The following is a 14488-nucleotide window of genomic DNA, read 5'->3' on the forward strand; positions in this document are numbered from 1 at the left end:
AAGAGTAGTAACCATAGAAACACAGCATTGATTGACTCCACTGGCAAGAAGAAACCTTCAGTGGGATGATTTGACATGCTGTAGCAAGTACTTCTGCCTGAAGATCTGTCTACTACGGGTCGGAGCTATTTATTCAGAGCCATGGGGATTTGCTAATGGGTTTGCCTAATGTAACAGGCAACCCAGGTAATAACAAGCATAGAAAATTTGATTGGAAGTTAAAAAATACTCAGTATAAAAACATGCAAAAAAGAAAAAAAGAAAAGAAAAAAGATAAGAAATAGTGGCAACTGACCAAACCATCCACGGCTAAGAAGGAGAGCCACAGGAGCAAGATCTGAGTCTGAAAAGGAAAGAAAACTGACGCATGTTGACAATCGATTCTCTGCCAAGCACTTATGCTTCATATCATTTGGGGCTCATGACATCCTGAAAGTACAAACACATGCACACACACACACACACACACACACACACACACATGCACACACATGTGCACACAATTACACACATACATTAAAATAAAAATTAAGCCAAACTTCTCTTATTTCTTTTATTTTCTTGAACACTTTCCCTCATCATCAATGAAGACTTAAGGGTTGTCTATTTCTTTACTATTTTTCTCACCAGTGCCTGGACAGTGATGCTGGTGAACACCTAAGAAATCCGTGCCTCTTGTATGAGTGTGGCTGCTACACTAGCCAGCACATTTGCTCTCAAGTCAAACATCCCTAGCACCCCTATTTATTTATACATTTTAATGTATAAAGCTTTGTTAGAATCTCTGACTCTCCCACTTAAGGCCAGTTTTCAGGCACCAAATCACAGAACTAAAATTCTAGACCTTTCTAAATTCATACTGAAGGTTGACAGTTGCTTTTTGAGATGTTTCAAGCTGGATTCCCACCAGCATGGGAACATCCTCCACACCTCCACACAAACTCAGTCTCTCCTTCCTCCCCTCCCTCCTCTCTCTCTCTCTCTCTCTCTCTCTCTCTCTCTCTCTCTCTCTCTCTCTCTCTCTCTCTCTCTCTTTTGAATCAGGATCTCTCTCTGTAGCCCTGGCTGTCCTGGAATTCCCCATGTAGACTAGGTTGGCCTCAAACTCACAAAGATCTACTTGCCTCTGCTTCCCAAGTGCTGGACCAACTATGTTCTTTTTATAAAATTTGATTATTATATTAAAATCAGATTGTTAATAATAAAAATCACATGCACACACACACATTAAAATAAAAATTAAGACAAACTTCTCTTATTTCTCTTATTTTCTTGAACATTTTCCCTCATCATCAATGAAGACTTAAGGCTCGTCTATTTCTTTACTATTTTTCTCACCAGTGAGAAATAATAAAAAAAGAGATCATTAATAATAAAAATGTGTGTAATTCCGCATTCCCTTTCCTATCTAGTGTCATGTCCATGCAAGACAAATATTTTTAGCCACTTTCACTTTTTATTTTCTCTGGAATTAGCTCAGTGTTACTAAATAATATAAATCCATTCTCTCTCTCTCTCTTTTTTTTGTCCACTGAACTTGTATGACAGGCCTAGCGTGTTCTTGTATGCTCCTTATCTCCTTTCCCTCCTCTCTCAGCACTGGATAATATGGAACTTCTCTTCTGTTTTGATTTCCTGAGTGAATTAAAATACTCACTCTAAACTTCCATCTCATATACCCTCAAATTTCAAGAGTATATTTTGATTCCTTGGCTTAGAGCAGGGAGTGGTCCTCCATCCGTTTCTGTGACTCTCCAATAGGCATCGTTTGTGTGTCCATGCACATTCTGCCCTGTGACTAAGCATGCCAAGGTTCGCATGTGGATAGTGTCTCACTGGAACTCCTGCCTTGGTGACTATGTCTTCATTACAGGGCAGGATCTTCATGCTCCAAAGGCATGCTGCTGCTTACACTGGAAGAGAAAGGCCAGGACAGGTAAGGCAACATTCTCTCTTAATTGCACCATTTGCTCAAAATGAGAAATACTTGATGAGATTCATTGGTGAGACTATGTTAACACAAACTTGGGTTTGTAGGAAAGTGTTATTTATTAATTAAAGGACAGATCTGATTTTGATTTCTTCTTATGCAAGTTTTGAATAGTCTTGATTTTCTAGAAATATGTCCATTCAATAAAATTTTCTGTATAAGTTTTTTCACAGTGAAATAATTTCTATAATACATTAAATGATGTCTCTAATCTGCTTAAGCTGTGATAATGGGTCAAGTTTGTTTGCTTCAATCAGTTTTCCTAAATACTTATTATTTTAACTAGTATTTTTCAGAAATGGAATTGCCAGATTATAGGACATAAATCTATTCTGTGTTTGTTGATGTACCAGGTTTTCAAAGTGGCCTTTGCTAACTGTGATGGTCAGCTTTAACTGTCAATTCGACTCAACCTAGAATCTTCTAAGAAGTGAGCCTCAAAGAGGGAGTGTAGATTGGGTTGGCTGGTGGGCATGTATGTGGACAGGCTGCCTTATTAGTTAAGTGATGTAGGAAGACTCAGCCCACTGTGGGTGGCACCATTCCCTTGGCACAGGGTCCAGAATTGTGTATGAGTGAAGAAATCAAGTGGAGCACCAGTAAGTAAGCAAGCAGGTGAGACAAAGGAAGACAAAAAGAGAGACAGAGAACAATTTTGTGTTTCAATTGTTTCTCATTTAGTTACATTTTGCATGCTCAAGATTCAATAAATACAGATAAATTTGATGCCATTTTTTTTTTTTTTTTTTTTTTTTTTTTTTTTTTTTTTAGTCCTTTGAGTCATAGCTACTTCAGTGAAAGCATTAGTCAGCCACAGAAACCCAAATTTACTCAAGATTAGAAGAGAACTTCCTGAGCCATGTTGGGTGATCTTTCTACACATACTATGGTTTTGTATTGCCATCTTTAAAAGTTTCAACAACAACAACAAAAAGTTTCAACAAACCCAAGGTATTTCTTAATTTGCCACACAGTCTCTAAACAGGTCCTGTGGCACTCCTGTGTACAGAATGGTTCTGATACTTTGATTTAATTGGGAATCTGTGTTTACTGATGTTGAAGGTCCTAGCCCCTTCTTGGTTTTTGATCTATCAATAAAGATGCCAGTGACCAGTGGCTGGTCATAAAGAAAGAAATGGCACTTCAGGTTCCTGCAGGTGAGGAGAGAGGAGAGGAGAGGGAGAGGAGATTGAGATTCTTGGGAGAGATGGAACAGACTCAGAGCTGTAGGGGAGATCATTCAAACTGTAGGCTGAAAGGGAAAGTGGGCCATGGAAGGGCAGCCTATAAGTAAGGGTCTTGCACAGCAAGACCAGTGGGCTTCCCGGAAGGTAACCAGGCAACTAAGTTGAGGGCAGATTTAGAGGTATTGAGCTAGGAGTAAAGGTAGGGCATGATAGCCACAGAAGGCTGAGAAGAACTTAGCCACAAAGCCAATAAGACTGTGTGTGTGCCTTTCGTCCGTGGATCTGAGCTAGCTCCTGGCTGGGTATAGTCCTGCAACTTTCTGGGAGCTCAAAGCAGAGTAGACAAAACGACTCATTACACTCCCACTTGAGATGGCAGGTGCATATACTTCAGCCACAGCTGTCTCATCAGACTGGCTGTTGTTGAGCCAACTGTTAGATGGGGTGGAAGATCATTTTACAGAGTCATTTTCTCTTTATTATTTATGGCCAGTTCACTCTATCAACTGTTCCTCCATCACACTGGGTTGGAAAATGTGAAACAAAGATTTCAGAAGGCTTTGGAGTCCTCCAGAGCCATTGTAATGATCTTTAGACACTATGTTTAGGAACAAATGTCCTTTAAAAATTATGCTTTAAGAACAGCCACAGAAGTTCTTTTATTTCCAGTAAACATTCCTGTGGGTAAAAACTCCAATCAGACCTCGAAAGCACTCAGACAGAGTCTCTAACTAGAGAGCTGACTATATTTGTCAACGTTGGTGTCCATCTAGATGATGTGGGTCTTGCAACCCACCAATATATTCTGAAACATGGCTCAGCAGGGACAGCATATACTTAGGAATATGAACTACTGTCTTTGTACTCTCCAAGATATCAAGCTTAAAGTTTATTATAAGATACTCTATTGAAATGTGGCAGTTTGCATATAAAATGTCCTTCTTTATGCTCATGTGTTGGACACTTTGTCCCCAGCTGGTGGCTGGTCTAAGAGGTTATGAGACCTTTAGGAAGTAGAGCCTTGCTGGTGGAAGTGGGTCACCTGGGGGTGGAGCTTGGAGTTTTTTCACTTCCTTTCCTGTTCTGAGACATGAGAGAAGCAAAGACCCACTGTCACACTCCTAGCCCATGCAGCACTTACTGTCAGCCTTCACAGTGAGACATGAGAGAAGCAGAGAAAGCCACTGTCACACTCCTAGCCCATGCAGCACTTACTGCCAGCCTTCCCTGCTGTGCTGGATTGAATCCCTTTAAATGAGAAACAAAATAAATCCTATCTCAAGTTGCCTCTTTAAGCTTTTTGTTATCACAGGGAGGATGAGAAATGCCACTAATACAAATGTCTTTTAAAAGTCTGAAGGAAGAGAGCCTTCCAGCACCCTTGTTTAGTGAATGTCAGTGTGCTATTTATCAACTGCTAGGTTAGGGACTCATTTGTTCATCTGTACTCTGCCATATAAAATTGTTTTAGAAATAAAATTGATAAAAATCAAATGTGACTGAGTAACAAATGGATTCATTATAATGAAAGTGAGTACATGTCTGTATTTTAGAATAGATAATTTAAGCCAAACACGACAGTATGAAAATTAGCATTTGTTTTTCCCTCAATCCTGGGACATGGAACAATATTCTCAGGTCTTATTTCCCAGTTACAATAGAATGAATAGATACTGATGTAGCCTATTATCTCAGCAATAATGCATATTACAACAAGTGATTATTTATTAGCAATAAAATGTTTCTCTGGGGCTTAATTTGGAGTGCCTGAAATGAAATAACAAAATCTTCATCTTGGAAGTGGCCCTCTGCATAGCTACTGCTCAGGGGAATTTTCATAGCTTCACAGCAGTTTATGACTCTTAATTGGGTAGTTCTTTGAAATGACAGCATATGGTGCAGTGCCAAGTGCTTGGAAGGCTCATGTGAATGAATGCATGTAGCATCAGAGACTGCTGAATGTTTGGAAGGCTCATGTGAATGAATGAATGAATGAATGAATGAATGAATGAACAAATGCAGTGTCAGAGGTTGCAAAGTGTTTGGAAGGCTCATGTGAATGAATGCATGCAGCATCAGAGGCTGCTAAGTGTTTGGAAGGCTCATGAGAGTGAATGAATGAATGAATGAACAAACGAATGCAGTGTCAGAGGCTGCCAAGTGTTTGGAAGGCTCATGTGAATGAATGCATGCAGCATCAGAGGCTGCCAAGTGTTTGGAAGGCTCATGTGAATGAATGCATGCAGCATCAGAGGCTGGGTTCTGTGAATGATTGGTAGGTGTCTGTTTGGAAGCAGAGATGGGAATCTCCTCTCTTCTCAACGGCATTTGATTCTGTCTCTGCTGCTTCCTCGCAGCTCCCACTCAAAGCCCCATGACTCTACACGCAGATGGAAATGTTGATTATGAACAGGCTAATCCACACAACTCTACTCATTCATAATGAGGGTGTGGTCAAACATCAGATCTGGCAAGACTGGGTTGTGGAAATAAGGTACAAAACTAGGCTAACACAACACATGAGAGCAATTTGGCCTAGAAGTTTCCCACACTGGGGCTAAATCGATTTCAAAGCAACAAAGAAACTAGAGTCCTGCAAAGTCTTGTGACAGCAAGGTGAGATTTTTGTCCTGAAGACACTGTGGCAGGGAAGAGTTGGATGTCCAAGAGTAAGGCAGGGGTGAAGAACTGGAACTTCTGAGGTCAGCTGCATCACCTCTCCGATTCGAGAGTGTCAGGCAGAGGGTGGCAGAGCCAGCTGGTTTCTACTGGGGTTTTGAAGCTCCCTGGCCTGAAATGAAGTTGGCTGTAGAACTGGGGACAGACCTGAGTCTCTAAACGCTTATGAGATGGTCCACTGTGGGGCAAGAGGACTGCAGGAGAATATGATTTTAGGCCACCCACCATTCTGTATTTCAGGGACCTTGTTCTCTGGGACACTCTTTTTCCTACAGGCCTTAATTGAGGGCCTTGATCAAGATCTAGACGTAACTTTGCCGTGAGTGTCAGGGCTCATTCACTGGTGCCCAGCATAACTGATGCAGAGACCCAGACATCCTCCTTTATATGGACCTGCATTTGTGCCCATGGCATACAGATAGCTCAGGGTCCTGGATTTCTTTTCTGAGCTTCCTTTGAATTTGCTGACTGAGAGCTGTATAATGACTTAAGATGTCCGTGACTGAAACTAAAGTGTCCGTCTGTCCAGAGCCCTACCATGAATCTCCCTAATGGACCTGCTGGTTGGGGAGAGCCACTGTAGACGTCTGGTTTGGACTTCCAGTCAAAACTTTCTTCTACTATTCTGAACTCCAGGCTCTCAGTAGATTGCTTAAGTACTTGGAAATTTGCTGAGGCAGCAGGTGGCCTTGCTCAGCCCGGAACTCACCACACTGCAGTAGGGCTATCACCTCCCCTGACTCTCAGGCACACTTGGCCCTGTAGGACCACTCAGTAAGCTCAACATACTTCTCCTTTTTAATCCTCTGAGACTAAGATTGCAGCTTTGGAGACAGAGTTCAAGCTAGGAGAACCCGGACACAATGACTAGGTACAGCAGTCGCAGGTGAGCATGTGGACAATGAGGATGAGTGAAGTGTCTCTGCTGAGGGTGCAGGGCAGTGTCCCAAAGACAGGCCTGATGGGTAGGTTACAGAACCAAAACGATTTGAGTGCTGTAGGGAAGAGGAAAGAATGGTTATATATGTGCAATTGTGTGTGTGTGTGTGTGTGTGTGTGTGTGTGTGTGTGTGTGTGTGCATGCATACACAAGTGGGAGACAAAGGTTAACTTTTTTGGAGACAGTTTCTCACTAAACCTGGAGTTCACTGATATACCTAGATTGGCTGGCTAGTGAGCCTCCAGCATCTCTCTGTGCCCTCACAAGAGGTAGAGTCACAGACCTGTAGTGCCATACCCGGTTTCTACTTTGGTGGCCAGGGATTCAGACTCAAGTCTTATGTTTATGAAGCAAGCACTTCACCTGCTGAGCGAGCTCCCCAACCCTCAAGAGACTGGCTCTAGGTTCTCCCAAATCATAAATGATATCTTTATGCCTTCCTGAATTGACTCTGTGTGAACTGCTGTTTTTCTGTACATATACCAAACTCATACCTGGTACATACATACAAACATACATGTATGTATGCATGCATACTTACATACATACATACATACATACATACATACATATATTCTATACATATACCTGCCACTTTCTGGGCTATCAGGACCTCTAAGCAAGAATCAGAGAATGATAAATTAAGTAAAGAGTCTGGTTTGTTAAGTGTGTAACCTTGCACTAGGCATTTTCATATCCAGAGTTTTATTTAATTCTCGATACAATCCTGAATATATTATTATTCTCAGTTCTGAAGACAGACAAGAAAAGCACATTTCATGAATGTAGAATAAGAGAATAAAATGGGAGTAGCCATGGATACTCATGTAACCCATGTAGGTTCCTATTTACTTAGCTCAGAAAATAGATCATTATATGTGCCTTAAAAGAGAGTTGTAAGGAAGACACTGAATTAAGCAGCAAATATTTCACTCCCTATGCAGAGTCTGATGCCTGGTAAGGGCTGTTAACTAAAGTGTCTTCTATATTTTCCATCTGAAATGGTAAATGTAGACCAGGCATGCTGGCTTATGCCTTTAATTCTTGGCACTTGGAGGTGGTGGGCAAGTGAGGTAGGAGGATCATGATTTCAAGGGCCAACCTGGGCTACAAAGTCATATTTTGTCAGAAAACCCAAGCCAACCAATAAAGCATCTTTAAAATTGTGGATGCCTAGAGAGGCTGGTTGGAAATGAAATAAAAGCAAAGCCAGGACAGTTCATAGCTGCCATTGGCTGGCATGGAATTTTCTAGGTTCAGACCCCAAAACTCAGCCACTAATCTTGAGGGTCCTAGAAAGCTAAATCAGGGCTGAGATAGGAGGCAGGCTGTCCTGATCACAGAGCAGAGTATGTGACACACACACAGAGGAATGACATGTGGAGACAGGACAAACATCATGCCAGGAGGGTGGGGATCCCTGCTCTGTCTGTCGCTACTTCTTTCATTTAGAGCCACTTACCTACAGGGACTCCCAGCTCTCCATAGGTCTGGTGACTCAGTAGGCAGTTTAAAGCCCTCTGGACTTCACACTGCATGTGAGGGTAGGAGAGACCTGGGCAGGTGGCAAGGATGCCTTTGGGCAGCACTTTCAAAGCTCACGGCTCCCTTATCCCATCTCTGGGAGTCAGTGCTCAGTCCTTCCCTCTGTGCTGTGACTCAGAGCCAGCTCAGTCTTTCCCACCTACCCTCTGCTTTGCTTCCCAGAATTCAGGGCTGACCCTATGGGTCCCAGTTTGGTATTTTCCCAGCTGATTTCAGTTTGGTTCATCATAAGCACTCAGTGCTTAGTCATCTGAAGTCCAGAACCCCTTGAACTGCCCGGTGAGTCACTAGACCTGTGGGCATGAGAGTATTCCAGGAGATAAATGGCCTCAGATGGGAGAGAGCGGCTACACACAAAGCATAGCACTTCCCTTGGGGATTCCCCACCCTTCTCCTGGCGTGATAAGTCTCTATCCTCCCTCTGTCTCAGTTCTCTTGTGTCTGTATATCTGTTACACACACACACACACACACACACACACAGGTGCACACACACACACACACGTGCACACATACACACACGCACACGCACACACACACGCACACTTAGCAAGTTAAATGATATTCTACCCTCTTCCTGGCCTCTGAAGAGTCTGATCATTTGCTTCTTGGGATCGCATGAAGCCAAATCCAGCATGGAGCTTATCAAAAGAACTGTACTGTGACTGCTGCACCCCAACCACGACTGAAGTGAGCAGGACTCACGGTTCATTTTGATCCTGGTGATTTCATGTGATGGGGTCTGGAGAGTGATACACATGCCCTGTTTCTCTTGTTTGAGTCTCTGTGTAGGAGCCATCGGGGCAGTAGCCACAAGGTTCAGACCAATGTGCTGCTTGACTCCACGTCCACAACGTATCTGCTGAAGAAACCGTTGGCAGTGGCTCAGGCTGGGAAGCAGTCTTAATACTGTGCATGTGAGCCGAGACCGTGAGGGTGCCGAGACTGTGTGCAAGCCGAGACCGTGAGGGTGCCGAGACTGTGTGCAAGCCGAGACCGTGAGGGTGCCGAGACTGTGTGCAAGCCGAGACCGTGAGGGTGCCGAGACTGTGTGCAAGCCGAGACCGTGAGGGTGCCGAGACTGTGTGCAAGCCGAGACCGTGAGGGTGGGCAGGCCTTACCCACTCCATGTTTTGCATGTGCATCTCTAGTTCCACATGTGCCATTTGTTGAAATTACCTTTCTCCTGATTGATTAGTGACTTAACTTTGTAATACAGTTTTAAAGAAATAAATTTCAAAAGTGGCGCCTAAGCTTGTTTTCGGTCGTCTTTTATAGTAAAAGGCCTATCTGTAGTAAATCTTCATATAACTTAGGAAGTATACGTTGGAGTCTTTTGTCTTTTCTCTTGATTTTGCTTTTCATTATTTTATTTTTGAGATACCAGTTTTGATTTTGCTTATATTCCTTTCTATTCTTTTGATTAGATGGAATTAAGTTCTAGTCTTAATTATTAGTTTATTGATTATTCTTTTCCTGCCTTCTTAATCTAAACACTAACCTATTTATTTAAATAATGTTTTCTTTTAGAACAGTGTTTTGTGCTGTATAGTCTCCTCTGTTGGTTAGCTACTACATTGATTACTGTTAAGGAATAAATACAATTTCTATTTTGAGTTATTCTAACATGTTTTTTAAGCAAATGTTTTGTTGACCATTGTACTACATTTTTTCTCACCACGTCACCAAATATCTAATAAAAAGCAGCTTAGAGTTGAAAGCATTTATTTGGCTCACAGGTAAAGGGAGGCAGTACCTCATGGTGGGGAAGGCACGGTGGCCTGAGCAGTTCTTGCCGGTGGCAGCAGGTACAGGAAGCTGCTTGTTCACATTTAGGTAAACCAGGGAGCAGAGAAGAATCAGAAACACAGTCTACCTCCCAGTGACCCACTTCCTTCAGCTAAGCTAGACCTTCTACCCCCTCCCACACCACCACCACCATCAGATCACACGGCAGCACTGCTGTCAGATCAAACACAAGGACCTGAGGGGACACATTACACCCAAAGTGTAAGATCCCCTCTCCAGGTCCCTTAGCTTGTTGGCCATTACTTAATGTAAAACATATTGAATCCAACTTCTAAAGTCTCTATAATGTAGTTTCAACACTGTTCAATAGGCCAAGGTCTAACTTTTCATTTGAGACCCAAGACAATCTTTCAACTGTGTGCTCCTGTAAAAACCAAACTAAAACCAAAACCAAACACACAAAAACTACCATGTAATTCTAACATGGAGTTGCGCAGACATTGCCCTTAAAATTGGTGGAATGAGACCATAGCTTGAACACTGGACCCAAATTTAGCAGAGCAAACGCGACACTTTGCAGCTCTGTGTCTGGCACCTGGGACGGTGATGGCATCATCTGTGTTTCAGTGGGCTTGGATCACCCTGCCCTTCCAGCTCCGTCACTGCCGCAGTGGTGACACCTCAGCCTGGTCTACTCAGCATATACAGCTACCTCAGTGTACATGTGCAATACCTCTGACATCCTGGGCTCTCTCCTGTGCGTGTAAGCTTCACCAGCGCAGCTCTAAGCGGTGACCTCTCAGGACCTCTTTGCAGGGAGTCTGACCCTACTACACGCTACTTATCCTCAGTGGCCTTCTGGAATGTTGGCGCAAACTTCCCTGACACCTTATATATTGCATGCATATAAAAATCACAGCCACGTGGCCTCCACAAAGTCCTGTTCTAGCTTAAGATACAGCCTTCCTGGCTTAAGCACAGCTGTGGGTCTTTCAGGGTGTGCGAATTCTTTCCTCACCAGCTGTTTTCCAACACTCTGAAGCATTATCTTTTCTTTCTAAAGTTAATTTCCACTGTCACACTCACAGCTTTGGACGGGTGGGATTTTGCCCTCCATGTGCTCTTTACGCCCAGGGCACATGTCAGTCCTTCGCCCATGACACTGATCTCTCCATCAGCCCATCTGCAATCGTAGCTTCCCACTCCTTTCCCACTGAACTGCACAGGTTCCGTCTCTTTTTCCTCTGCTTTCCACTATCCCCCACCACCGCTAGCTTCAAATGAATCCTTTTTATTCAAAGAAATTTCCTATATATTGATAATTCTTTAAAATATATTTAGTTTTATTTTGTTGCTTAGTATATAATCAAAATTAAAAACTATTATGTTTATTGAAAAGTATTTTTCTATCAGGTGGGCATAGGCGTCTATATGAAACTCCTAGTTGTTTGGGCATGATGACACGTACCTGTAACCCTAGTAGTAAGGATACGGAGGCAGGAGGATCAGGAATTCAAGGCCAGCCTAAACTGCATAATGTAACTCTCTATACCTAAAGTTAAGAGAGACTATTTCTGACCATATTTATTTGGCTCTGGTTTTATCCCTGAAAACTGCCTGGCTCACACTCTTTATGGCAATGGTCCCTTCTGCAGTACTGTAGACAACATCAGGGAGCTAGGTAATTGAGGCCCAGAGGTTCTCAACAGGCAGCCCTGCTTGGGAAGAGATGGAACCTTGTTCATCAGATGAGTAATTTGGGGCCATGTTTTCTGTCTCCCCATGGGCCTGAATGCCAGTTGCCCACAGCGGTAACACAGCTTGGCTTCCTTAATTTCCCTCTGTCATGTCTCAGCTTAACTATTGGTAGTCCCTGGGACCATTTTCCAAATAAACTGTCCAACTTTGCTGTCTGCTCCCAGGTCTGCCTTGGGGAAGCCTATACCAGGCACCTAGCTTTTTAAGGGGCCTGCATATTCATAGTGTAGTGTTTTATTACCTTTGGAAAGTAATTTGTAGGTTTTGTGTTCTCTATTGTGAGAAGCGTATGGCTGTTTAAAAATAAAACACAAGCTCAATTGCCTTAAAATATATTTTAAAAGAGAAAAATTTTTCAACTTTTTTTAATTTTATTTTTATTAGATATTTTCTTTATTTACATTAAAAATGTTCTCCCCTTTCCTGGTTTCCCCTCTGGAAAAAAAAAAACCCTATTCCCTCCCCCTTCACCCAAGTCACCAACCCACCCTCTCCAGCTTCCTGGCCCTGGCATTTCCCTTCACTGGGGCATTGAGCCTTCACAGGACCAAGGGCCTCTCCTCCCATAGATAACTGACAAGGCCAACCTCTGCTACATATGCAACTGGAGCCATGAGTCCTACCATGTGTACTCTTTGGTTGGTTGGTTTAGTCCCTGGGAGCTTTGAGAGTACTTGTTGTTCCCCCTATGGGGCTGCAAACCCCTTCAGCTCCTTGGATCCTTTCTCTGACTCCTTCAATGGGGACCCTGGGCCAGTCCAATGGATGGCCATGAGCCTCCTCTTCTGTATTAGTCGGGCACTGGCAGAGCCTCTCAGGAGATAGCTATATAAGGCTCCTGTCAGCCAGCACTTGCTGGCATCCATAATAGTGTCTGGGTTTGGTGATTGTATATGGGAAGGATCCCCAGGTGGGGCAGTCTCTGGATTGTCCTTCCTTCATTCTCTGCTCCATACTTTGTCTCTGCAACTCCTTCCATGGGTATTTTGTTCCCCCCTCTAAGAAGGATTGAAGTATCTCCACTTTGGTCTTCCTTCTTCTTGAGTTTCTTGTGGTTTGTGGATTGTACTTTGTGTATTCTGATCTTCTGGGCTAATAACCACTTATCAGAGAGTGCATACCATGTGTGTCCTTTTATGATTGTGTTACCTCACTCAGGATGATATTCTCCAGATCCATCCATTTCCCTAAGAATTTCATAAATTCGTTGTTTTTAATAGCTGAGTAGTACTCCGTTGTGTAAATGTACCACATTTTCTCTATCCATTCCTCTGTTGAGAGACATTTAGTTTCCTTCCAGCTTCTGGCTGTTAAAAGTTCAATCCAGAAGTTGACTATCCAACCCCACAGGGCAAACATGCCCTGGAGCCCACTTTTATGGGTTTGTATGCTAAAAGTGGCTTATACTTTTAAAGGTTTTCAGAAACTGTGTGTGATAATATGCCAAGCGTGTTTGTACCCAGCACTTACAGACAGGCCTGTGCATCACACTCCCAGTGGCTGTTTCCTGCCACTGCCGCTGCTTTTCTGCCTTTTGTGAGGCCCGATGTTCTCCTTTCTTCTCCCTCTTCTTCCTTGTGTCTATCAATTCTACTCTTCTCCTGGCTACCACTAGACTTGTGAGATGATTTTAATGTATGAAGTTGTTCATACATAAAAGTCTAAAGTTGTTCAGCCTCTTAACTTTTTCCTGATGAACGTTTCAACTCGTTACTTGGGGCTGAAATGTATGAGTTTCTAAACTTCATTTTTATTTGTTGTTTGTGTGTAAGAAGACGTGTGTCACAGTGCGGGTCTGGAAGTTGGAGGGTCACTTGCACTGCTCAGTTCTCTCATTTCACTGAACTTAGTCATGTGTAGGTCTTTCCTCACTGAGCCATCTATCTGGCCTCCTGGGTTAATTAATATATATTATATATTATGTTATAATACATAACATATATATAACTATATGTTATATTATAACATAATTATAATGTTATGTAATATTATAATTATAACACAATATATAATGTTATTAATTTATAATTAATATAAAAATATGATAACAATTACATAAAGTGTGAATTATACAACATAATACATTATAATACATATGATATAATTATTATATATTATGTGTATGCGTGTTATATAATGAGAGTCTGTGATTGCTTTCTAAGTCTTTGTAATTATAAAAAGCTTTATGAATATTAACAGCTTTATTGAATATGAAGCTTCCCATGAGAATGTCCTCTCATCTCAGGAACACAGCGCCGTCTTCTTCCTCCATCAGCAAGACAAGCCTGCTGTTGGCCACTGGGTGCTCTGAGTCTCTCTCTGCTAACTAGTATTTCTTTATCCTTGACATTCTTCAATTTTATAGTTAAAGCAATCCTGTGATTTAGAATTTCAATTTCTTATTTATGCATAAGTGTGTATGTGTGTGTATGCTATATGTATGTGCATGTCTACAAAGACCATAAGAGAGGATTAGCTCCCCAGGAGCAGGAATTTTGGGTGATTGTGAGCCACACAACATGGGTGCTGGGAACTAAACAATTGTCCTCTGGAAGAGGAGCAATTACTGATTAATACTGAGAATGGTCTGCGTGTGCGCAAAGGTGCACACACACACACACACACACATGCACACACACA

Source organism: Mastomys coucha, unplaced genomic scaffold (genome assembly GCF_008632895.1).
Source record: "Mastomys coucha isolate ucsf_1 unplaced genomic scaffold, UCSF_Mcou_1 pScaffold13, whole genome shotgun sequence".
NCBI lineage: Eukaryota > Metazoa > Chordata > Mammalia > Rodentia > Muridae > Mastomys > Mastomys coucha.